At 52.9% G+C, this 24,210-nt stretch overlaps 1 non-coding gene across 1 annotated transcript; it reads right to left on the bottom strand.

The window, feature by feature from the left end:
* Positions 1-22,304: 22,304 nt before the first annotated feature.
* Positions 22,305-22,495, bottom strand: LOC140397747 (U2 spliceosomal RNA). Its single transcript, XR_011937176.1, has one exon. It is a non-coding gene; the product is annotated as a U2 spliceosomal RNA (small nuclear RNA).
* Positions 22,496-24,210: the final 1,715 nt, after the last annotated feature.

The following is a 24,210-nucleotide window of genomic DNA, read 5'->3' as shown; positions in this document are numbered from 1 at the left end:
CATAACGAGCTGTTCACTGATTTAATTCAACCTCGCAATGAATGAATGAGATAATTGTTTATTGGACCAAACAATCAATTCAAGTTCACTCTGATTATTGGGAAGAATTATGTTAACAGGTGATTAATCTTCCACAGAAAATAATTAAATAATTCAAGTAAAAAACACCAGATCCGTCAGACTTTCACCAGTTTAAAGACATTTAATGTTGGGACTCTGGGAATCATTGATTAAAATATCTGAGCCATTTTAACAGCTAGTTATTCCATATTCGCTTTGATTATTTGGTGTTATGATTAAAAGTTAGTTTCTCTAACTCTTGGACTGATGAAGAATTTGCTCTTCACGTTTATACGGAATCCAAGCAGTATAAAAAGTGTTGGCCCTCAGGACAATCACAACGAAAGGACATTTGAAAAGGGACCTGTTGCAGTGACTGATGTTGTCTCCAAATCCCGCAGCCCAATCATCCCTCTCTGGGGTTGGGTGATATCTGGGCTTGGGTGATATCTGACGTTGGGTGATCTCTGGAGTTGGGTGATATTTAGGGTTGGGTGATCTCTGGGGTTGAGTGATCTCTTTCATTGGGTGATATCTGGGGATGGCTGATATCTGGGGTTGGGTCATCTCTGGTGTTGGGTGATATCTGGGGTTGGGTGATATCCGGTGTTGGTTGATCTCTGTGGTTGGGTGAAATCTGGGGTTGTGTGATATCCGGTGTTGGGTGCTCTCTGGGGTTGGGTGATATCTGGGGTTGGATGATATCCGGGGTTAGATGATCTCTGGGGTTGGGTGATCTCTGGGGTTGGGTGATATCTGGGATGGGTGATCTCTGGGGTTGGGTGATATCTGGGGTTGGGAGATATCCCGTGTTGGGTGATCTCTGGGGATGGGTGACATGTGAGTTAGGGTGATATCTGGGGTTGGGTAATATCTGGGGTTGGGTGATATCTGGGTTTGGGTGATCTATGGGTTTGCGTGATATCCGGGATTGGGTGATCTCTGGGATTGGGTGATATCTGGGGCTGGGTGATATCTGGGGTTGGGTGATATCTGGGGTTGGGTGATATCTGGGGTTGGGTGATATCTATGATTCGGTGATATCCGGGGTTGGGTGATCTCTGGGGTTGGGTGATATCTGTGGTTGGGTGATTTTCGGGGTTCGGTGATATCTGGGGTTAGGTGAAATCTGGGGTTGGGTGATCTCTGGGATTGGGTAATCTCTGGGTTTGGGTGATATCTAGGGTTGCGTGATATCTGGGGTTGGGTGATATCTGCGTTTGGGTGATATCGGGGATTGGGTGATCTCTGGCATTGGGTGATATCTGGGGTTGGGTGATATCTGGGGTTGGGTGATATCTGGGGTTGGGTGATATCCGGTGTTGGGTGATCTCTGGGGTTGGGCGATATCTGGGTTTGGTGATATCCAGGGTTGGGTGATCTCTGGGGTTGGGTGATCTCTGGGGTTGGGTGATATCTGGGATGGGTGATCTCTGGGGTTGGGTGATATCTGGGTTTGGGAGATATCCCGTGTTGGGTGATCTCTTGGGATGGGTGATATGTGAGTTAGGGTGATATCTGGGGTTGGGTAATATCTGGGGTTGGGTGATATCTGGGTTTGGGTGATCTACGGGTTTGCGTGATATCCGGGATTGGGTGATCTCTGGGATTGGGTGATATCTGGGCTGGGTGATATCTGGGGTTGGGTGATATCTGGGGTTGAGTGATATCTGGGGTTGGGTGATCTCTGGGGTTGGGTGATATCTGTGGTTGGGTGATTTTCGGGGTTCGGTGATATCTGGGGTTGGGTGAAATCTGGGATTGGGTAATCTCTGGGTTTGGGTGATATCTAGGGTTGCGTAATATCTGGGGTTGGGTGATATCTGCGTTTGGGTGATATCGGGGATTGGGTGATCTCTGGCATTGGGTGATATCTGGGGTTGGGTGATCACTGGGGTTGGGCGATATCTGGGTTTGGTGATATCCAGGGTTGGGTGATCTCTGGGGTTGGGTGATCTCTGGGGTTGGGTGATCTCTGGGTTTGAGTGATATCGGGGGTTGGGTGATATCCGGGGTTGGGTGATATCTGGCGTTGTGTGATATCTGGGGTGGATGATAGCTGGGGTTGGGTGATATCGGGGATTGGGTGATCTCTGGCATTGGGTGATATCTGGGGTTGGGTGATATCTGGTGTTGGGTCATCTCTGGTGTTGGGTGATATCTGGGGTTGGGTGATACCCGGTGTTGGTTGATCTCTGGGGTTGGGTGATATCTGGGGTTGGGTGATATCCGGTGATGGGTGATCTCTGGGGTTGGGTGGTATCTGGGGTTGTATGATATCCGGGGTTGGATGATCTCTGGGGTTGGGTGATCTCTGGGGTTGGGTGATATCTGGGATTGGTGATCTCTGGGGTTGGGTGATATCTGGGGTTGAGTGATATCCCGTGTTCGTTGATCTCTGGGGATGGGTGATATGTGGGTTAGGGTGATATCTGGGGTTGGGTAATATCTGGGGTTGGGTGATATCTGGGTTTGGGTGATCTATGGGTTTGCGTGATATCCGGGATTGGGTGATCCCTGGGGTTGGATGAAATCTGGGGCTCGGTGATATCTCGGGTTAGGTGATATCTGGGGTTGAGTGATATCTGGGGTTCGGTGATATCCGGGGTTGGGTGATCTCTGTGGTTGGGTGATATCTGTAGTTGGGTGATCTTCGGGGTTGGGTAATATCTGGGGTTGGATGATATCCGGGGTTGGATGATCTCTGGGGTTGGGTGATCTCTGGGGTTGGGTGATATCTGGGATGGGTGATCTCTGGGGTTGGGTGATATCTGGGGTTAGGTGAGATCCCGTGTTCGGTGATCTCTGGGGATGGGTCATATGTGGGTTAGGGTGATATCTGGGGTTGGGTAATATCTGGGTTTGGGTGATATCTGGGTTTAGGTGATGTATGAGTTTGCGTGATATCCGGGATAGGGTGATCTCTGGGATTGGGTGATATCTGGGGCTCGGTGATATCTGGGGTTGGTTGATATCTGGGTTTGGGTGATATCCAGGCTTGGGTGATCTCTGGGGTTGCGTGATATCTGGGGTTGGGTGATATCTGCGTTTGGGTGATATCGGGGATTGGGTGATCTCTGGCATTGGGAGGTATCTGGGGTTGGGTGATATCTGGGGTTGAGTGATATCTGGGCTTGGGGATATATGGGTTTGGTGATCTCTGGGGTTGGGTGATATCTGGTGTTGGGTGATATCCGGTGTTGGGTGATCTCTGGGTTTGGGTGATATCTGGGTTTGGGTGATATCCAGGCTTGTGTGATCTCTGGGGTTGGGTGATCTCTGGGGTTGGGTGATATCTGGGGTTGGGTGATATCTGGGGTCTGTGATATCTGGGATTGGGTGATATCTGGGGTTGTGTGATCTCTGTGGTTGAGTGATCTCTGGGGTTGGGTGATATCGGGGTTTGCGTGATCTCTGGGGTTGGGTGATATCGGGAGGGGTGATATCTGGGGTTGGGTGATATCAGGGGGGAGTGATATCCGGGGGTGCAGATATCCGTTATGCGGTGATGTTTGGAGGGGGGCATGAATTCCAGGCTGGGTTCATATCCGATGGGGGGGGGGGAGGGTGTAGATGATATATTAAGAATAATAATCTCTTCTTGTCACAAGTATATTTCACTGAAGTCACTGTGAAAAGCCCCGAGTCTCCATAGTCCGGCGGCTGTTTGTGTAGGCCGGCACGTGAATTGACCCCGCGCTGCTCGCATTTTTCTGCATTGTAAGCAATCTAATTAGCCCACTAAGCTAAAGCAGCCCATGTTGGGCTGGTTCGGGGGTGTGGGTGTGTCATCGGGCCGGTGATCCCTTGCTGGGGGAATCCGTGGGTTGTGGGTGTTAATTAGGGTGATAATATCGAGTGTCATTATATCTGGGGGACTGACATATGAGGGGGCGGTGATATTTAAGGGGGTGATATCTGGTTGGGAAGGGTGACATTTGGCAGGTGGCGGTGATCTCTGGGGGAGGGGCGGCGTTGATATCAAAGAGTAGTGACATCTGCCGGTGGGTGATATCGGGGTGGGGGTGATATCTGGATGGGGTGATATCGGGGTGGGGGTGATATCGGGGAGGGGGTGATGTCGGGGGGGGGTGATATCGGAATGGGGTGATATCGGGGAGGGGGTGATGGGGTAGGAGTGATATCGGGGTGGGGGTGATATCGGGGAGGGGGTGATATCAGGAATGGGGTGATATCGGGGCGGGGGTGATATCGGGGGGATGATATCGGGGAGGGGGCGATATCGGTGTGGGGTGATATTGGGGAGGGGGTGAAATCGGAGTGCGGGTGATATCGGGGTGTGGGTGATATCGGGGAGTGGGTGATATCGGGGAAGGGGCAGATTGGGGTGAGGGTGATATTGGCGCAGGGGTGATATCGGGGAGGGGGTGATATCGGGGTGGGGGTCATATCGGGGCGGGGTGATATCGGGGCGGGAGTGATATCAGGGAGGGGTTGATATCGGGGTGGGGGTGATATCGGGGCGGGGGTGATATCGGGGAGGGGGTGATATCGGGGAGGGGGTGATATCGGGGTGGGAGTGATATCGGGGTGGGGTGATATCCGGGAGGGGGTGTATCGGGGATGGGGTGATATCGGGGCGGGTTTCATATCGGGGAGGGGGTGATATCATGGAGGGGGGATATCGGGTTGGGGGTTATATCGGGGAGGGGTTGATATCGGGGAGGGGGTGAAATCGGGGCGGGGGTGATATCAGGGTGGGGGTGATATCGGGGAGGTGGTGAATTCGGGGTTGGTGATATCGGGGAGGCGGTGATATCGGGGAGGGGGTGATATCGGGGGGGGGGGGCGATATCGCGGCGTGTGGCAGATCAGGGTGGGGGTGATATCGGGGCGGGGTGATATCGGGGAGGGGGTGACATCGATGAGGTGGTCAACTCGTGGCGGGTTTATATCGGGGCGGGTGTGATATCGGGGAGGGGGTAATATCGGGGTGGGGGTGATATCGGGGAGGGCGTGGTATCGGGGCGGTGGTGATATCGGCGCGGGGTGATATCGGGGATGTGGTGATATCAGGGAGGGGTGAAATCGGGGTGGGGGTGATATCGGGGCGGGTATGATATCGGGGAGGGTGTGATATCGGGGTGGGGGTGATATCGGGGCGGGGGTGGTATCGGGGAAATCGTGATATCGGGAAGGGGGTGATATTGGGGAAGCGGTGATTTCGGGGAGGGTGTGATATTGGGAAAGGCGTGATATCGGGGTGGGGGTGATGAATAAATGAAAATGAAATGAAAATCGTTTATTGTCAAAACTGGCTTCAATGAAGTTACTGTGAAAAGCCCCTAGTCGCCATATTCCGGCGCCGGTTCGGGGAGGCTGTTACAGGAATTGAAACGTGCTGCTGGCCCGCCTTGGTCTGCTTTCAAAGCCAGCGATTTAGACCTGTGCTAAACAGCCCCGTTGTGGGGTGATATCAGGGAGGGGTGATATCGGGGAGGGGGTGATATCGGGGCGGGGTTGATATCGGGGGGGGGGGTGATATTGGGGAGGGGATATCGGGGAGGGGGTGATATCAGGGTGAGGGTGATATCGGGGAGGGGCTGATATCGGGGAGGGGGTGATATCGGGGAGTGGGTGATATCGGGGAGCGGGTGATATGGGGGAGCGGGTGATATCGGGGAGGGGGTATATCGGGTAAGGGGATACCTGGGTTGGGGGAGGTGCAGTGCTCCTGTGTCTATTGAGACACATCAATCCCGAAGACCCCCAATGGGGCCAATGGGCAGCAGAAGCCGCCACTGCGCCTGTGCCAACCCATCCCAGCATGCCCTGTGTGCTGGCGGCAGCCATCTTGTGTTGCCAGGGGTATCCCCGACAGCCATCTTGTGTTGCCAGGGGCGTCTCCCGGCAGCCAACTTGTGTTGCCAGGGGAGACACCCCGCGACCATCTTCTGTTGCCAGGGGAGACTCTCCACAGCCATTTTGTGTTGCCAGGGGAGACTCCACGCGACCATCTTGTGTTGCCCAGTGGAGATTCCAGGTGGCCATCTTTTGTTGCCTGCGGCGAGGGGACAGCGGCCTCTGGCGGCAGGGAGGGGGGACAGCAGCTGGTGAGCAGTGTGTGCGGGTGGAGCTGAGTCTGTCTCTGTCTGTGTCTCTGTCTGTGTCTCTGTCTCTGTGTCCGTCTCTGTGTCTGTCTCTGTGTCTGTCTGTGTGTCTGTCTCTGTCTGTGCCTCTGTCTGTGTCTGTGTGCTTGTCTGTGTCGCAGTCTCTGTGTCTGTCTGTGTCTCAGTCTCTGTCTGTGTCTCAGTCTCTGTCTCTGTCTGGGGCACATTCTGCAGCACAGACTGTGTTTGAGTGTGAGGCACACACCCAGCTGATCGGCATTGGGGGAGTCACACACACCCAGCTGATCGGCAATGGTGGAGTCACACACACCCAGCTGATCGGCATTGGGGGAGTCACACACACACAGCTGATCGGCAATGGGGGAGTCACACACCCTGCTGATTGGCCATGGCGGAGGCAGACAACCCGCTGATGGACAATTGGGCGAAGCACACTCCCAGCTGATCGGCAATGGGAGGAAGCACATCCCCAGCTGTTCGGCAATGGGAGGAAGCACACTCCCAGCTGATCGGCAATGGGGGGAAGCACACTCCCAGCTGATCGGCAATGGGAGGAAGCACACTCCCAGCTGATCGGCAATGCGGGGAAGCACACACACAGCGGATGGGCCATGGGGGAGTCACACTGAACCAGCTGATCGGCCTTGGAGGAGTCACACTGAACAAGCTGATCGGTCATGGGGGAGTCACACTGACCAGGCTGACCGGCCATGGGGGTGTCACACAGACACAGCTGACCGGCCATGGTGGAGTCACACTGACCCAGCTGATCGGCCATGGGGGAGTCACACTGACCAAGTTGATCGGCCATGGGGGAGTCACACTGAACCAGCTGATCAGCCGTGGGGGAGTCACACAGACCCATCTGATTGGCCATGGAGAAGTCACACTGAAAAGGTTGATCGGCCATGGTGGAGTCACACTGAACCAGCTGATCTGCCATGGGGGATCACACTGACCAGGTTGATCGGCCATGGGGGAGTCACACTGACCCAGCTGATCGGCCGTGGGGGAGTCACACAGACCCTGCTGATCGGCCATGAGGGAGTCACACTGAACCAGCTGATCCGCCATGGGGGAGTCACACTGACACAGTTGATGAGCCATGGGGGAGTCACACTAACCCAGCTGATCGGTCATGGGGGAGTCACACCCACCCAACGACAGTCACTCCTGGTAATGCAGAATGGTAAATCTCTGCCTGTGTCCCTGACTGTATCTGTAATTCTCTCTCTCTGCCTGTGTTTCTGTCTGTTTCTCTGTCTGTGTCTGTCTCTGGCTCTGTCTGCGTCTCTGTCTGTGTCTCTCTCTATATCTGTGCCTGTATCTCTGTCTGTGCCTGTGTCTCTGTCTGTTCCTGTGTCCCTGTCTCTGTCTGCGTCTCTGTTTGTGTCTATGTCTCTATCTGTGTCTCCGCCTGTGTCTCTGTCGCTGTCGCTGTCTCTGTCTGTGTCTCTTTCTGTGTCTCTGTCTATGTTGCTGTCTGTTTCTCTGTCTGTGTCTGTCTCTGGCTCTGTCTGCGTCTCTGTCTGTGTTTCTGTCTATATCTGTGCCTGTATCTCTGTCTGTGCCTGTGTCGCTGTCTGTGCCTGTGTCCCTGTCTCTGTCTGTGTCTCTGTTTTTGTCTATGTCTCTGTATGTGTCTCCGTCTGTGTCTGTCGCTGTCGGTGTCTCTGTCGCTGTCGCTGTCTCTGTCTGTGTCTCTTTCTGTGTCTCTGTCTGTATCTCTGTCTGTGTCTCCGTCTGTGTCTGTGTCGGTGTCTGTGTCGTTGCCTGTGTCTCTGTGTCTGCCTGTGTCCCTGCATCTGTCTGTGTCTCAGCCTGGGTCTCTGTCTGTGTCTCTGAATCTGACTGCGTTTCTGTCTGTGTCTCTGTCTTTTTCTCTCTCTCGGTCTGTTTCTGTCTGTGTTTCTGTCTGTGTCTCTGTCTGTGTCGCTCTCTCTGTTTGTGTCTCTGTCTGTGTCTCTGTGTCTGTCTGTGTCTCTGTCTGTGTATCTGTCTGTGTGCCTGTCTCTGTCTGTGTCGGTGTCTGTGCCTCTGTGTCTGCCTATGTCCCTGTATCTGTCTGTGTCTCAGCCTGGGTCTCTGACTGTGTCTCTGAATCTGACTGCGTTTCTGTCTGTGTCTCTGCCTGTGTCTTTTTCTCTCTCTCGGTCTGTGTCTGTCTGTGTTTCTGTCTGTGTCTCTGTCTGTGCCTGTGTATCTGTGTCTCTGTCTGTGTCTCTGTCTGTGTCTCTGTCTCTGTCTGAGTATGTGTCTCTGTTTTTGCCTGTGTCTGTGCCTGTACCTGTGCCTCTGTCTCTTTCTGAGTATCTGTTTGTGTCTGTGTCTTTGTCTGTGTCTCTGTCTATGTCTGTGTCTCTGTCTGCGATTATTTCTCTGTCTCTGTCTGTGTCTCTGTCTCCGTCTGTGTCTATGGCTCTGTCTGTGTCTCTGCCTGTGTCTGTGTCTCTGTCTGTATCTCTCTCACTGTGTCCGTGTCCCTGTTGTGGCTATGTCTATGTCTCTATCTGTGTCTCTATCCGTGTCTCTGTCTGTGTCTCTGTCTGTGTGTCTTTTTCTGCCTGTGTCTGTCTCTGCATCTCTGTCTGTGTCTCTGTCTGTGTCACTGCCTCTGTCTCTGTTTGTGTCTGTGTCCGTGTCTCTGTCTGTTTCTGTGTGTGTGTCTCTATCTGTGTCTCTGTCTGTGTCTGTGTCTCTGCCTCTGTCTATGTCTGTGTTTCTGCCTGTGTCTCTGTCTGTCTGTGCGTCTCAGCCTCTGTCTGAAGCTATGTCTCTGTCTGTGTCTCTGTATGTGTCCCTGTCTCTGTCTGTGTCTCTGTCTGTGTCTCTCTGAACCTCTGTCTGTGTCTCTGTGTCTGCCTCTGTCTCAGTCTCTGTCTCTGTCTGGGGCACATTCTGCTGCACAGACTCTGTTTAAGTGTGAGGCACACACCCAGCTGATCGACATTGGGGAGAGGCACACATCCAGCTGATCGGCATTGGGGGAGTCACACACATCCAGCTGATCGGCCATGGTGGAGTCACATACCCAGCTGATCGGCAATGGGGGGAAGTACGCACCCTTCTGATCAGTAATTGGGAGAAGTACATTCCCAGCTGATCGGCAATGCGAGGAAGGACACATCCAGGTGATCGGCAATGCGGGGAAGCACACACCCAGATGTTCGGCAATGGGGGGAAGGACAGACCCAGCTGATCGGCAATTGGGGAAGCACACACGCAGCTGATCGGCAATGGGGGAAGCACACACTATCAGCTGATTGGCCATGGGGGGCTCACAACCACCCACCCATGGGGGGCTCACACCCACCCACCCATCGTCCCTCCTGGTAAAGCAGAATGGTAAATCAGGGTGAGGCTGGCTGGGGATGGTCAGTTTTACCGGCAGTGCGAGGAGAGAGATGCCGTGAGGGCGGGGTTTCCTCTCAGGATTTAATGAATTGAAGAATTGAACTAAAGGGACCTTTCATCACATTCTTCAACTGATGCCTGAACTGAGTCTGTGTCACGGGGTAAATCGCAGTGTTTGTGCAGCAGCTCAGGAGCTGCAGCATGAAGCCCAATTCCATAACATAATAATCTAACCATACAGAGTAATACCCTAGAAGCCACATCCGGCTCCATATGTAATAAACCATTAACGTTGACCATAACAGGATGAAATTGGCGGAGATAATGAAGAGTGAAATGATGGATTTGCTCCGACTCTCCATCTCTGGGTCTCTGGGACTGTCCCCACTGCTGTTTGCCCGGAGTGTCCTGCGGGCCCTGCTGCTCAGGACAATGTGTCTGACGGTGAGAACATTGAGCAGCAGAATCAGGGCGAATGGAACACACGGGGTTAGAATGTTGTGGAGGAACTCGATTGGTCCCCAGACCCGAGAGTACTGAACACCCATTGTGACATCACAAAACCAGGTGTCGTTCCACAGCCAATACCCACCGGACAGCATAACCCCCCAGGAAATGTCCTTCAAACAGCTGAGCACAGCCACTGTTCCCAGAACCACAGCCGCCGTTTTCTCGCTGCAATATTTACATTTCAGCTTCGGGCAACAAATAGCCACAAATCGATCAAAGGTGAAAGTGACGGTGAACCAGTCAGAACAGTCAGTGGCTGCAAAAAACAGAGCGGCGTGGATATTACACACGGGGATGGACCGCAGGAAATAAAACTTTTCAATAAAAACAATGGGAATGTGTCTCAATATCAGGTCGAGAATAACGACCAGTAGATCCCCCACAGCCATGGCCAACAGGTAACAAGTCACACATTTGGACAGCCCACAGTTTCTTCTCTTCAGGATCACAATTGTGATGAGGTTCACTGTGAGGAAGGGAAATAAACAATGAAATTATACATCACCCTGGGAAAGACATCGCAAGTATGGTCCACGTGGTGTTGAGGAAATCAAAAAAATATATACACATACACACACACACAGAGACAGTAACACACTCATACACATAGAACATAGAACGATGCAGCGCAGTACAGGCCCTTCGGCCCACGATGTTGCACCGAAACAAAAGCAATCTAACCTACACTATGCCATCATCATGCATATGCTTATCCAATAAACTTTTAAATGCCCTCAATGTTGGCGAGTTCACTACTGTTGCCGGTAGGGCATTCCACGGCCTCACCACTCTTTGCGTCAAGAACCTACCTCTGACCTCTGTCCTGTATCTATTACCCCTCAGTTTAAAGCTATGTCCCCTCGTGCCCGCCATTTCCATCCGCGGGAGAAGGCTCTCACTGTCCACCCTCTCTAATTCTCTGATCATTTTGTATGCCTCCATTAAGTCTCCTCTTAACCTTCTTCTCTCCAACGAAAACAACCTCAAGTCCATCAGCCTTTCCTCATAAGATTTTCCCTCCCTAGCCAGGCAACATCCTGGTAAATCTCCTCTGCACCCGCTCCAAAGCCTCCACGTCCTTCCTATAATGCGGTGACCAGAACTGTACGCAATACTCGAAATGCGGCCGTACCAGAGTTTTGTACAGCTGCAACATGACCTCCTGACTCCGGAACTCAATCCCTCTACATAAAGGCCAACACTCCATAGGCCTTCTTCACAACCCTATCGACCTGGGAGGCAACTTTCAGGGATCTATGTACATGGACACCTAGATCCCTCTGCTCATCCACACTTCCAAGAACTTTACCATTAGCCAAATATTCCACATTCCTGTTATTCCTTCCAAAGTGAATCATCTCACACTCCTCTACATTAAACTCCATTTGCCACCTCTCAGCCCAGCTCTGCAGCTTATCTATGTCCCTCTGTAACCTGCTACATCCTTCCTCACTGTCGACAACACCACCGACTTTCGTCTTGTCTGCAAATTTACTCACCCACCCTTCTGCGCCATCCTCTAGGTCATTGATAAAAATGACAAACAGCAACGGCCCCAGAACAGATCCTTGTGGTACGTCACTTGTAACTGAACTCCATTCTGAACATTTCCCATCAACCACCACACTCTGTCTTCTTTCAGCTAGCCAATTTCTGATCCATATCTCTAAATCACCCTCAATCCCCAGCCTCCGTATTTTCTGCAATAGCCTACCGTGGGGAACCTTATCAAACGCTTTACTGAAATCCATATACACCACATCAACTGCTCTACCCTCGTCTACCTGTTCAGTCACCTTCTCAAAGAACTCGATAAGGTTTGTGAGGCATGACCTCCCCTTTACAAAGCCATGCTGACTATCCCTGATCATATTATTCCTATCTAGTTGATTATAAATCCAGTTTCTTATAATCCCCTCCAAGACTTTACCCACTACAGACGTGAGGCTCACCGGTCTATAGTTGCCGGGGTTGTCTCTGCTCCCCTTTTTGAACAACGGGACCACATTTGCTATCCTCCAGTCCTCTGGCACTATTCCTGTAGTCAATGATGACATAAAAATCAAAGTCAACGGTCCAGCAATCTCTTCCCTGGCCTCCCAGAGAATCCTAAGATAAATCCCATCAGGCCCCGGGGACTTATCTATTTTCAGCCTGTCCAGAATTGCCAACACCTCTTCCCTACGTACCTCAAGGCCATCTATTCTAATAGCCTGGGTCTCATGCACTAAGACCCCCCACACAGACTAACCATCCCCACACACACTAACCCCCCACACACACACACTAAGCCCCAACATACACACTACCCCCCCCACACACACACACTCTAAGCCCCCCACACACACTAACCCCCCCCCCCCCCACACACACACAGACACTAACCTCCCACACACACTAACTCCACACACATAAAGTAACACCCCCAACACGCACACACTAACCCCCTCACACACACTTATCCCCCTCACATACACTAACCACCCCACACACACTAAACCCACCCCACTCCCACACTACCCCCCCCACACCCACACTTACCCCGACCCCCACACAAACACACACACTAACTCCCCCCTACACACTATCCACTCACACACAGTAACCAACACACACACTTACGCCCGCACACGCATTAGCCCTCTACCCACACACTAACAACCCCCACAGACACACACTAACCCCCCACACACACACTAACCCCCCTGCACAAACACACACTAGCTCCCCCACACACACTAACCCACCCACACATACAAACCCTCCCCACACACTGACACCACCCACACACACACTAACTGCCCTCACACACATATTAATCCCCCACACAAACGAACACCCCCACACATACCGATCCCCCACACACACTAACCCCCATCAGACACACACTAACCACCCCCCACCCACACTAATTCCCCGCACTTACACAAACCCCCACACACACTAACCCCCTATCTCACACACACACTAACACCTCCCACACACACAAACACTAACCCCCCATCACGCACATTAACCCTCCCCCTACACACACACTAACCCCTCAACACACACGCCAAATACCCCACACACACTACCACTCCCACAAACACAACTCCCGCAAACACACTAACCTCCCACACACACAAACCCCCCACACCCACACTAACCAAACCCACACACACTAACCCACCCCACACACACACAATCCCACTCCCACACACACAACCCCCCCCCCCCACACACACACTAACCCCCCCTCACACACTTACTAACCCCACACACAGACTAACCCCCCCCAATCACTAAAACCCCCACACACACAAACACCCCCACACACAGACAATAACCCCCCACACACACACAACCCCCCCCCACACACACACACACACTAACCCTTCCACACACACACACACACATTAATCCCCACACACACTAACCCCACACACACACACAAACCCCCAAACACTAACCCCCCCACACACACACAACCCCCCGCACACACAGACACTAACCCCCCCCCACACACACACAAACCCCCCCCACACACACTAACCCCTCCACACACACTAACCCCCCTCACACACACTAACCCCCCCCCCCCACACACACACACACACTAACCGCACTCACACACTATCCCCCACACTGTAACCCCCCACACCCACACTAACCCTCCCACACAGTAACACCCCCACACACACTAACCCCCACACACACGAAACCCCCGCACACACACTAACCCCCACAATCACACAGTAATCCCACACACACACGAACCCCCCACACCCACACAACCCACCCACACACACTAATCCCCCACACAGACTAACCCCCCACATCCACACTAACCCCCACACACACTAACACATCCCCACTCACACTAACCCCCACACACACTATACCCCCCACCCACGCACACTAAACCCCACACGCACACACTAACGCCCCACTCACACTAACCCCCCACACACACTAACCCCTGACACACACACTAAACCCCACCACACACACTAACCACACACACACACTAACCCCCCCCCCCACACACACACACTAACCCCCCACACAGACAAACCCCTCCACGCACACTAGCCCTCACACACACACTAACCCCTCCACACACACTAACCCCCCACACTCACACTAATGCCCCGCCACACACACTAGCCCCTCCACACACACTAACCCCCACACACACACTAACCCCTCCACACACACTAACCCCCCACACTCAAACTAACCCTCCACACACACTAACCCCCACACACATACTACCCCCCTCGAAGACACTGATCCCCCCCCACACACTAACCCCACCACACACACTAACCCTCCCACACACACACTAACCCCCCACACAAAAAAAAAACCTCCACACAAACTAACCCCCACACACACTGATTCCCCACACACACACTAACCCCCCCCCCCCCCCACACACACACACACACTAACCCCCCCCGCCACACACACTAACCCTCCCACACACTAATCCCCCCCCACAGACACTGACCCCCCACGCACTCACTAACTCCGGACACACGCACAGTAACCCCCCCACACACACTAACCCCCCCCCCACACGTACTACCCCCATACACACACACACACAAACCCCCCCACGCACTCACTAACCCCCCCGCCACACACACACACCAACACCCCACACACACACTAACCCCCCCACACACACTAACCCCCCCACAGTTACAACCCCTCCCCCCACACACGAACACCCCCAACACACACTAATCCCCCTCCACCCACACAGACACACACCGATTCCACGCCACTCACTATTACTCCCCCAGACACTCTAACCCCCCACCACACACTAAACAACCCCACACAAACTGACACCCGAAAGACACTAGCCTATGCACACACACACTATCCCCCCCCACACATACTAACCCCCCTTACACACACACTAACCCCCCTCACATAAACACTAACCCCCTTACACACAGACTAACCCCCTCCACACACACACTAACCCCCCCACACACACACACACGCACACGAACGGCCCACACACACTAGCCCCCAACTCACAAACACAAAACCCCACACACACTAAAACCCCTTACACACGCTAACCCGACAACACACACACTAGCCTCCCACGCACAGACTGACCCTACACACATATTAACACCCCCACACACAGTCACACTAACCCACGCCCCACACACATACATTAACCCCCCCAACACACACTAAACCCCACACACGCACTGACCACCCCACACTATCCCATCCACACACACACACACTAACCCACCCACACACACTAACCCACCCACACACACACACACTAACCCCTCCCACACACACATGAACCCTCCCGCACATACTAACCACAGCCTCACAAACACACACACTAACCCCCACAGATACTAAGCCTCCACACACATTTGCACCCCCACACACACACACTAAACACCGCACACACACAATAACCCACTCGCACACACTAACCCCCCACACACGTACTCTAAACTCCCCCACACACACTGCCCCCTCAAACACACTAACCCCCCTCCCCCACACACATTAAATACCCCCCACACACAAACGCTAGCTACCCCACACACAATAACCCCCACACACACTAACACCCCCACACACACGTACCACTCGCCAAACACACTTACCCACCCACACACACCACCGACAACACACACTAAACCCCCCCAGACTAACTCCCCGCACACACCAACCCCCCACACACACAGTAACCCACCCACACACACTAACCACCCCCACACAGACACTAACTCCCCACACACACTTACACCTGCCCCACACACTAACCCACCCACACACACTAACCAACACCTCCCACACACACATTAACCCACACACACACTAACCCCAACACACACACTAACCGCCCACACACACTAACACCACCCCCACTCATTATTACCCCACCAGACACACTAACCCCCCACACACTAAACAGCCCCACACACACTGAAACCACACAGACACTAACCTTCACACACAGATGTACCCCCCTCACACACAATCTAAACCCCCTTACACACACTAACCCCCTCACACACACGAACCCCTCCCACCCCACACACATACTAACCCCCCTCAAACACACGAAACCCCCTCACACATACACTAGCCCCCTCACACGCTAACTCCCCGACACACACTAAGCCCCGCCAGACACACAACCCTCCCACACACACTAACTCCCCGACACACACTCAGCCCCCCACACACAACGCCCCCCCCCCACGCACACTCACTAACACCCCCACAAACACTAACCCCCCACACACACTGACCCCCCCCACAGACACAACCCCACCCACACACTAACACCCCACACAAACTAACCCCCCCCCCCCACAATAACCACCCACACACAAAAAAAAACCTCCACACACAAGAACCCACCCACACACACTAACCCCCCACACATACTATCCCCCCCCGCACACACTGATTCCCCCACACACACTCACCCCCCCCACACACACTCACCCCCACACACACACACTAACCCCCCCACACACACATTAACCCCACACACACATTAGGCCCCCACACACACACTAACCCCCCCACACACACACTAACCCCCCCACACACACTAACCCCCAACACACACACTAACTCCCCCATACACACTCTAACCCCACCCACACACACTAACGCCCCCCCCACACACATGCTAATCCCCCCACACACACTAACCACCCCACACACACTAATACCCCCAAACACTAAACCCCCCACACACACTAACCCCCCCACACACACTAACTCCCCCACACAGACACTAACCCCCACACACACTAACCCCCACACACACTACCCCCCACACAAACACTAACACCCCACACACACTAATCCCCCCCACACACTAACCCCCCACACACACTGACCCCCCACACAGACACTAACTCGCCCCCCACACACGAACCCCCCCCAAGCACTAACCCCCCAAAACATTACCACCCCCACACACAAAAAAAAAACCCACACACTAAACCCCCACACACGCTAACCCCCCACACATACTAACCCCCCCAGACACTGAACTCCCCATACACACTAAAACCCCCACACACACTAACACTCCCACACAAACTAACCCCCCCCAAACACACTGACCACCCCAGACACACTAACCCCCCTCCCCCACACACTAAACCTCTCCCACACAAACTAACCCCCCTCACACACTAATCCCCCCACAAACACTAAACCCCCCACACACACACTCTAACCACCCACACACACTAACCCCCCCCCCACACACTAACGCACACTAACCCCTCCCCACCTATACTACCCCTACACACACACTGACCCCCAACACACACAAATCTCCCTCGCACTCACTAACCCCCCCCCCCCACACAGACTAACCCCCCCCACACACACACACAGTAAACCACCCCCACACACACACTAACCCCACACACACACTCTCCCCCCACACACACTACCCCCCCACACTCATACTACCCCCCACACACTGACCCCCCACACACACTAACCCTCCCACACACACTAACCCGCCACACACACAATTCCCCCATGCACCCACTAACCCCCCCCACACACACACTAACCCCCCCCACACAAACACACTAACCCCCCCCACACTCTAATCCCCCCACACACACTAACCCCCCCCACACACACAACCCCTCCCCACACACACTAATCCCCCCCCCCCACACATACATACACACGCTAACCCCACCCCACACACTATTACCCCCAGACACACATTTGTTTATTCAAAAAAATATACTTTATTCATAAAATTTATCATAAGCATTACAGTACATTTCGAACTGTCTTGACTGTACATTTATGTCAGAGTAACACATTGCCTTGACTTTCTTCCATTCAATTTTCATAATATTACACACCCTTGACTCCAGATTTGATCTGGAACTTTTCTGATTCCCACCCATTGATTGAGACTGCGCTATAGATGTTGGTGTAGAGCAGTTTGATCCAATTGAGAATTCCTTGCCCAGACCCCATTTTAGACAGCACATCCATCATGTAGGTGTGCGATATTCTGTCAAAAGCCTTCTCCTGGTCAAGGCTGATGAGGCAGATGTCCACCCTCCTGTCCTGCACGAGGCTATCAGAGATCTTTCTGTCGGGTACAGCACAGGTCTGGTCAGGGTGGATCACCGAATCCAGAGCAGACCTGACCCGATTGGCGATGACCTTGGCTAGAATTTTATAATCCACATTCAACAGTGAAATGGGTCGCCAATTTCGAATTTCTTTCCTTTTCCCCTTCTGCTTGTAGATGAGGGTGATGATGCCTTTCCTCATGGACTCTGACATGCTGCCTTCCAGAAGCATACTCTCGTACACTTCCAGCAGGTCTGGACCGATCCAGTCCCACAGAGCCGAATACAACTCAACCGATAAGCCGTCGCTTCCGGGAGTTTTACTCGTCTCGAAGGACTTGACAGCCTTTGTCAGCTCGTCCAGAGTTAGTGGTTTGTCCAGGTTTTCCAGCTCGCTGTCGCCCATGACCTCCGTGATAGTCGACAGGATGGCCTGGGAAACAGTGCTATCTGTTGGCTTCAGATCATACAGTCCGGCAGAAAAGGATTGGCTGATCCTCAGGATGTCAGACTGCGATGACTTTTCAGAGCCATCTTCTTCCTTCAGGCTGCTGATCACAGAGGTCTCTCTGTGCACCTTTTGGAAGATGAAGCGTTAGCACTTTTCATCCTGTTCCACGGAGCGGACTCTGGAACGGAAGAAAGCCTTGGAGGCCTCCGAGGTATAGAGCGAGGCTTGCTGGCACTTCACCTCTTGGAGATCCTCCTTGACATCCAACCCCATTGACTGCAGCTGGAGCAAACTCTGCATTCTTTTCTCGAGCCTGGGCATGACGACTCGTCGCACTCTCACCTTTTGAACCCCATTGAGGATGAAAAACCTTTTGATGTTCCCCTTGGTTGCTTCCCACCATAGATGTGGAGACTCAAAGAGGGGTTTCGCTGTTCTCCAACCTTTGTAATCTCTCCTGAGTTCATCGAGGTTCTCAGGGGTCAGCAGTTTTACATTCAGCTTCTATGCCCCCCTGCCTACCCCCTGGTCTTCCTGCAGGTGGCATTCGGCCAGTAGGAGGCAGTGGTCAGAGAAAAACACCGGCGTTACGTCGGTGGACCTGACCGTGAAAGCTCGGGACACAAAGAAGAAGTCTATCCTGGAGCGGACGGACCCGTCTGGCCGTGACCATGTGTATCTACGCTGCGCTCCGTCTGCAGGCTTGCTGCAGACGTCGAGCAGCTTGGCGTCTTTTACCGTTTCCATCAGGAGTCTGGACGTAGCGTCTAGTTTGCTGTCGGCTCTGCTGGATCGTCCAGCCGCATCGATGATGCAGTTGAAGTCACCACCCAGGATGACCGGCTTGGAGGTGGCCAACAGCAGTGGGAGTTGCTGAAGGCCTGCCAGCCGCTCACTTTTTACGGCCGGGGCGTACACATTAATAAGTCTGAGAGGGGTGTTTTTGTATTTCACGTCTGCTACGAGGAGGCGCCCGCCCACCACCTCCTTAACGTCGGAGATGGTGAAGTTGCCTCCCCGCAGCAGAATGTCCCAGGCCGGAGGAGCGACAGTCGTTTCCTCCTGACCAGATGGATGACCCGTGGGACCGCCAGCTCGACCAGCGCCTGTAGTTGCTGAGGTGCGGAATTCCGCACTCCTGCAGGAACAGTAGGTCGGCTTTCACATTTCCCAAATAGTTGAGTGTGGCTACACACCGCGAAGTATCTTTGATGCTTCGCACATTTATGGATGCAATTTTTAAACACATTATAAAAAGGTAGATTTACCAGTCTCAAGAGTCCAGAGTCTATACAGTTGGCTGTTCCAGCTGTTGGATGTTCCCCAGCATGCCAGTGGTGCTCGCAAACTTTAGCACAGTTGCAGGGCTGAGAAAACTGTTCTGGTCCGCACTGGCCCCGTGATTTCGATGCAGATGCATTGGGGGGGGGGGAGGGGTGGTGTAGCCCTGGCGTTCGTCTTGGCAGTCAGTAGGTGTTGGGGTTGCAGGCCGGTCTTCGCCTGGGTTGTTGCTGCTCGTTACTATCGGGATTGGTCTGTGACCTTGTTTTCTTCCCGGTCGGTGGTCTGGGGGGTCTGTGCCTCCCGTTCCACGTGGTGCTTTGCCTCTTTATTTGAGGCCGATTCTTGTCCTGTTGTCCCTCATCGGATGAGGTGTCGGCGCTAAGTGCGCTGGCTGAAAGGTGTCGCTTTTTGCCACTACCCCTCGGGGGGTTCTTCAGATTGTTTTTTTGTTTCCTCTTTCGTTTATCCCTGTTCACTGTTTCCCAGGGCTCTTTATTCTTTGTCCCATCCTCTTCCTCTTCCACTGAGTGTTCCTCATCAGATGGGGCTGGGGCTGGGTTGTCAGGGAGTGCTGGGGCCTACTCTTTTTTGGGGGCCCTTCTGTTGCTCTTCCGCATTCTGTGCCGTGGTGTCTTTTTCGGTGGAGGGTGTATGGACCTCCTCTCTGGTCGCCTTTTTAACTCCGCTGCTGATGATTTGTGCATATGTCGCCCCGCGTTTCGGGCAGGCCCTGTAAAGGTGGCCGGCCTCCCCACACAGGTTGCAGCACTTGTCTTCCTTGCAGTCCTTAGTCATGTGTCCCTCCTGCCTGCAGTTTTTACAGAAGGTCACACTGCAGTTTGCGGCAACATGCCCCGTTTTGCCACAGGTGTGGCATACTCGTGGCTGTTTCACGTAGTAGAGGTAGCCACGATTTACTCCAATAGCGAAATTGGAGGGGGGATGCAGGATGGCTCCGTTGCTGTCCGTTCTTAGGGTCACCTTGACCTGGTGCTCACTTGTCCAGATGCCAAAGATGTCTTTCACTTGCACGCTGACACTTTTCAGCTCAGCGTACCTGGCGAGGAACGTGAGCACATCAGACACAGGGACGTGGGGGTTGTACGTGTGCAGTGTAACAACCCGATTTCGCTGCGCCGGTAGCGTAAACAGAGGCTCCGCAGTCACGATCGACAGGGGACTCTGGTTACCTTTTTCCTTGAAGACGTTCAAGAATTTGATGCGCTGCGACGCTCTTGAAGGTGACATCAAAGAAACCATTCTTGTGGAAGTTTTGCAAGCAGAAGATTTCTGTTGCTTTAAACCCACAACACTCGAGCAGCACCCGCTTCACGAAGAGTATCCGGTCCAAAGGTGACTCTCCTTCCGTTTTCTTTACTGTGATTCGGACAGTGTTTCGCACTCCCCAGCCTGGTGGTCGGGATGCAGCTGCATCCATAGCTCGCACGTTGGGTGTGAAACTGTATCGGCATTAGGCCTAAACCAGAGGTTTAGGCCAGCATGTAGATCCACCAATAGCAGCCAAGGTCCAAACGTTTCCTCTTTGACGACTTCAATCGCTCCTAGTTCTCCAATCCACAATCGTCATCGAAATCCTCAGCTTCCCTCGATCAAATGAGACTACACTTGATCTGAGCCAAAAGGCCGAGAAGCGATAGCCCATATTTTCCGGCTATGGCCCTTGTCCCCCTCGTCCACCGACATTCAGGTGCAACTTGCTGCGCTCGACTGTGCTTTGGAACTTTAGTCTACGGTCACTGTTGGTCAATAGACCTCCAGCTTGGCCGAGCACGGTGGAGTCTGTGCGTGCAGAACCAGTAAAACAGAACAGGGAGATTCGTCTGGCACGCCTTCCACTGTCGTCACCAGAAGAAATGGAGACGCTGTGAAGGCCCAGTGACACCCAACGCAGGGAGTCGAAGAAACCTCCAGCTTTGCCGAACAAAGGGCAATCCGTGCAAGCAGCAAGTAATGGCGGAATCCAACAGGGGGCAATGTCTAGTCTCACTGAGCTCCACCCTGGCGTGTTGGTGGTGGAGTTAGGAGAACGAAAAGAGACGCCGTGAAGGTATACCTTCATCCAAATCAGGATGCCGTTCAATCAGTCGCCACACTTCCCTGTTGTGCAGGATGATGGGCTGTGGTAACTGAAGTGAGGAGAAGGCAAGTCGGCATCCTGGGGCGAGGGTGATTGGCCTGTAAAAAGCAGCAGGAAATCTGTGTGGCAGATCAGCTGAAAACGGAGCCTGGCTGCCGCAAGTCCGCGAGTCCATCGGCTCACAACATTAGTGCACGAAGCGCCCGCCAGCAGAAAAGGTAGCAATGCTTTGGAGCCTGAAAGGCCTTAAATTGGTCCGGATGAGACAACTGGACAAGGGAGAAGAGGGGCGGCCAGGTTTTGCGCCATTTTCTGCATTTGTACTTTTTGCTCCCCAAAGCGGGGGTGAAGGCACCATTCCTGGAAGCATTGCAAGACCAGTTTGATGCGTGGAGCGGAAGGAGCAAGCCCCTGAACCATCTCCGAGTCCCAAAAATTAATTTAATATTCGGTCCCCAGATAGGGGACATATCAGATATTAAACAGATAAGAACAGATACTACACTTGATCTGAACCAAAAGGCCGAGAAGCGATTGCCCATGTTTTCCGGCTATTTCCCTAGTTATCCATTTACCCTTAATGAGCTGGTAAAACTACTTAGGACGTTCGTTCATTTGACCTGCCTGTCTCCTCTCATGTACCGTTTTTGATCTCCTAGTTTCCTAAGTTCCCAGTCCACATTGCCTCGCTGCGCCGAGGAACCGGGTTCGACCCCGGGTCACTGCCCACGTGGAGTTTGCACATTCTCCCCGGCTCTGTTGGGTGTCACCCCATCTCAAAGATGTGGGAGGTAGGTGGATTAGCCACCATAAATTGGAAAAATAATTGACTACTCTAAATTTTAAGAACTGTGTATTTCATTGTAAAACAGAAAAGAGGCTGTCAGAGACCCCAGAGATTGTTCTACACGGTGAATCTGTGCAGCGCAGAGTCCAGGCGGCTGCAATCCGGTGTCACAGTGGTTTGCACGCTTGCCTCAGAGCGCCAGCAACCCAGGTTCAATTCCAGCCTCGGATGTCTGTCCATGTGGAGTTTGCACTTTCTCTGACACGGTTTCCTCTGGGTGCTCTGTTTTCCTCCCACAGTCCAAATATGTGCAGGTCAGGTGGATTCGCCGTGCCAAATTGCCCTTTAGGTTAGATTGGGTTGCGGGAATGTGGATATGGTTGCGGTGTGGGCTTAAATAGGTTGCTCTTTCTAAGGGCTGGTGAAGACTCGTTGGGCCGAATGACCCGCCTTCCGCACTGTAGGGATTCTATGATTCTATAAAGAATCGTAACCTACATTCGAGCCTGACGTGGGATTCCGAAACAATCCAAGGCGAATGGCACAGACAGATTGGCTTCTGAAGTACAGCTTGGGTCAGTGGGTGTGGACAGTGGTTGGGAAATCAAGCACATACATGTTCGGCAGCAGGGCAGGTGCATGTGTCCGTTGGAGCACCAGGTTAGAACGGAACTGCGAAATATTGCTCCAGACTATATCTGGATGTGTTCAGCAGAGTGCACTGGGGACACGCAGATCTCGTACAGCTCAGCTTGATCTGTTTTTATGAACAATAGAGCCAAAAATGACACAGAAAAGTCAGGCCAAAGTATATCTGGATGTAGTGCACTGATGTGTGAACAGCAGTGTGGATAGGAAGGCAGAATTGTCCTTCTAAAGTTCACCAGCTTCTTCAATATAGAACAGTCGGTTGGATAGGAAAACAATTATTCTTCCTGAGTATTGCTGGATTTGGTGTTGTGGAACGTCCAGTGGATTGGGACACTAACTAAGGTGGCATTTATGCAGTAGAGCAATTGGGGGCAGAGGATCTATCCATTTCTATCTTTTAAAAACATCTTAATGACGTTGAAGACGTGTTTAAATTCCCCCTAACCTCCTGCAGCTCCAGAAAGATGAATCCCAGCTTCTACATACAACTGGGTTGCAGGACAGCCACATCCATCGTCACAGGGATGTGTGGGGCGGGCGGGACGATGAGGAACGAGGGTTTACCACTGCGCTATCCTTCTCCCAGTTTTACTGGTGCTTCCAGTCCCATTTTCAGTCTGCCTCACAACTAGCGTGCCCCGTCCATCAATGAACTGTTTCATCCCTAAGCTGAGGGCTTGTAGGTGAATAACCCCTGGTAGAAGGTCTCAAATGCCTCGTAGACATTGTTTAGCTCTGCCACTGGATTCGGTCTGCTGCGTCTAATCTGAGCTATTACCCCCGCGGCTGCCTGCTTTCTCAGCCGGTGAACC

Source organism: Scyliorhinus torazame, chromosome 20 (assembly GCF_047496885.1).
Source record: "Scyliorhinus torazame isolate Kashiwa2021f chromosome 20, sScyTor2.1, whole genome shotgun sequence".
Lineage (NCBI taxonomy): Eukaryota > Metazoa > Chordata > Chondrichthyes > Carcharhiniformes > Scyliorhinidae > Scyliorhinus > Scyliorhinus torazame.
This window is presented reverse-complemented; position numbering and strand designations above follow the sequence as displayed.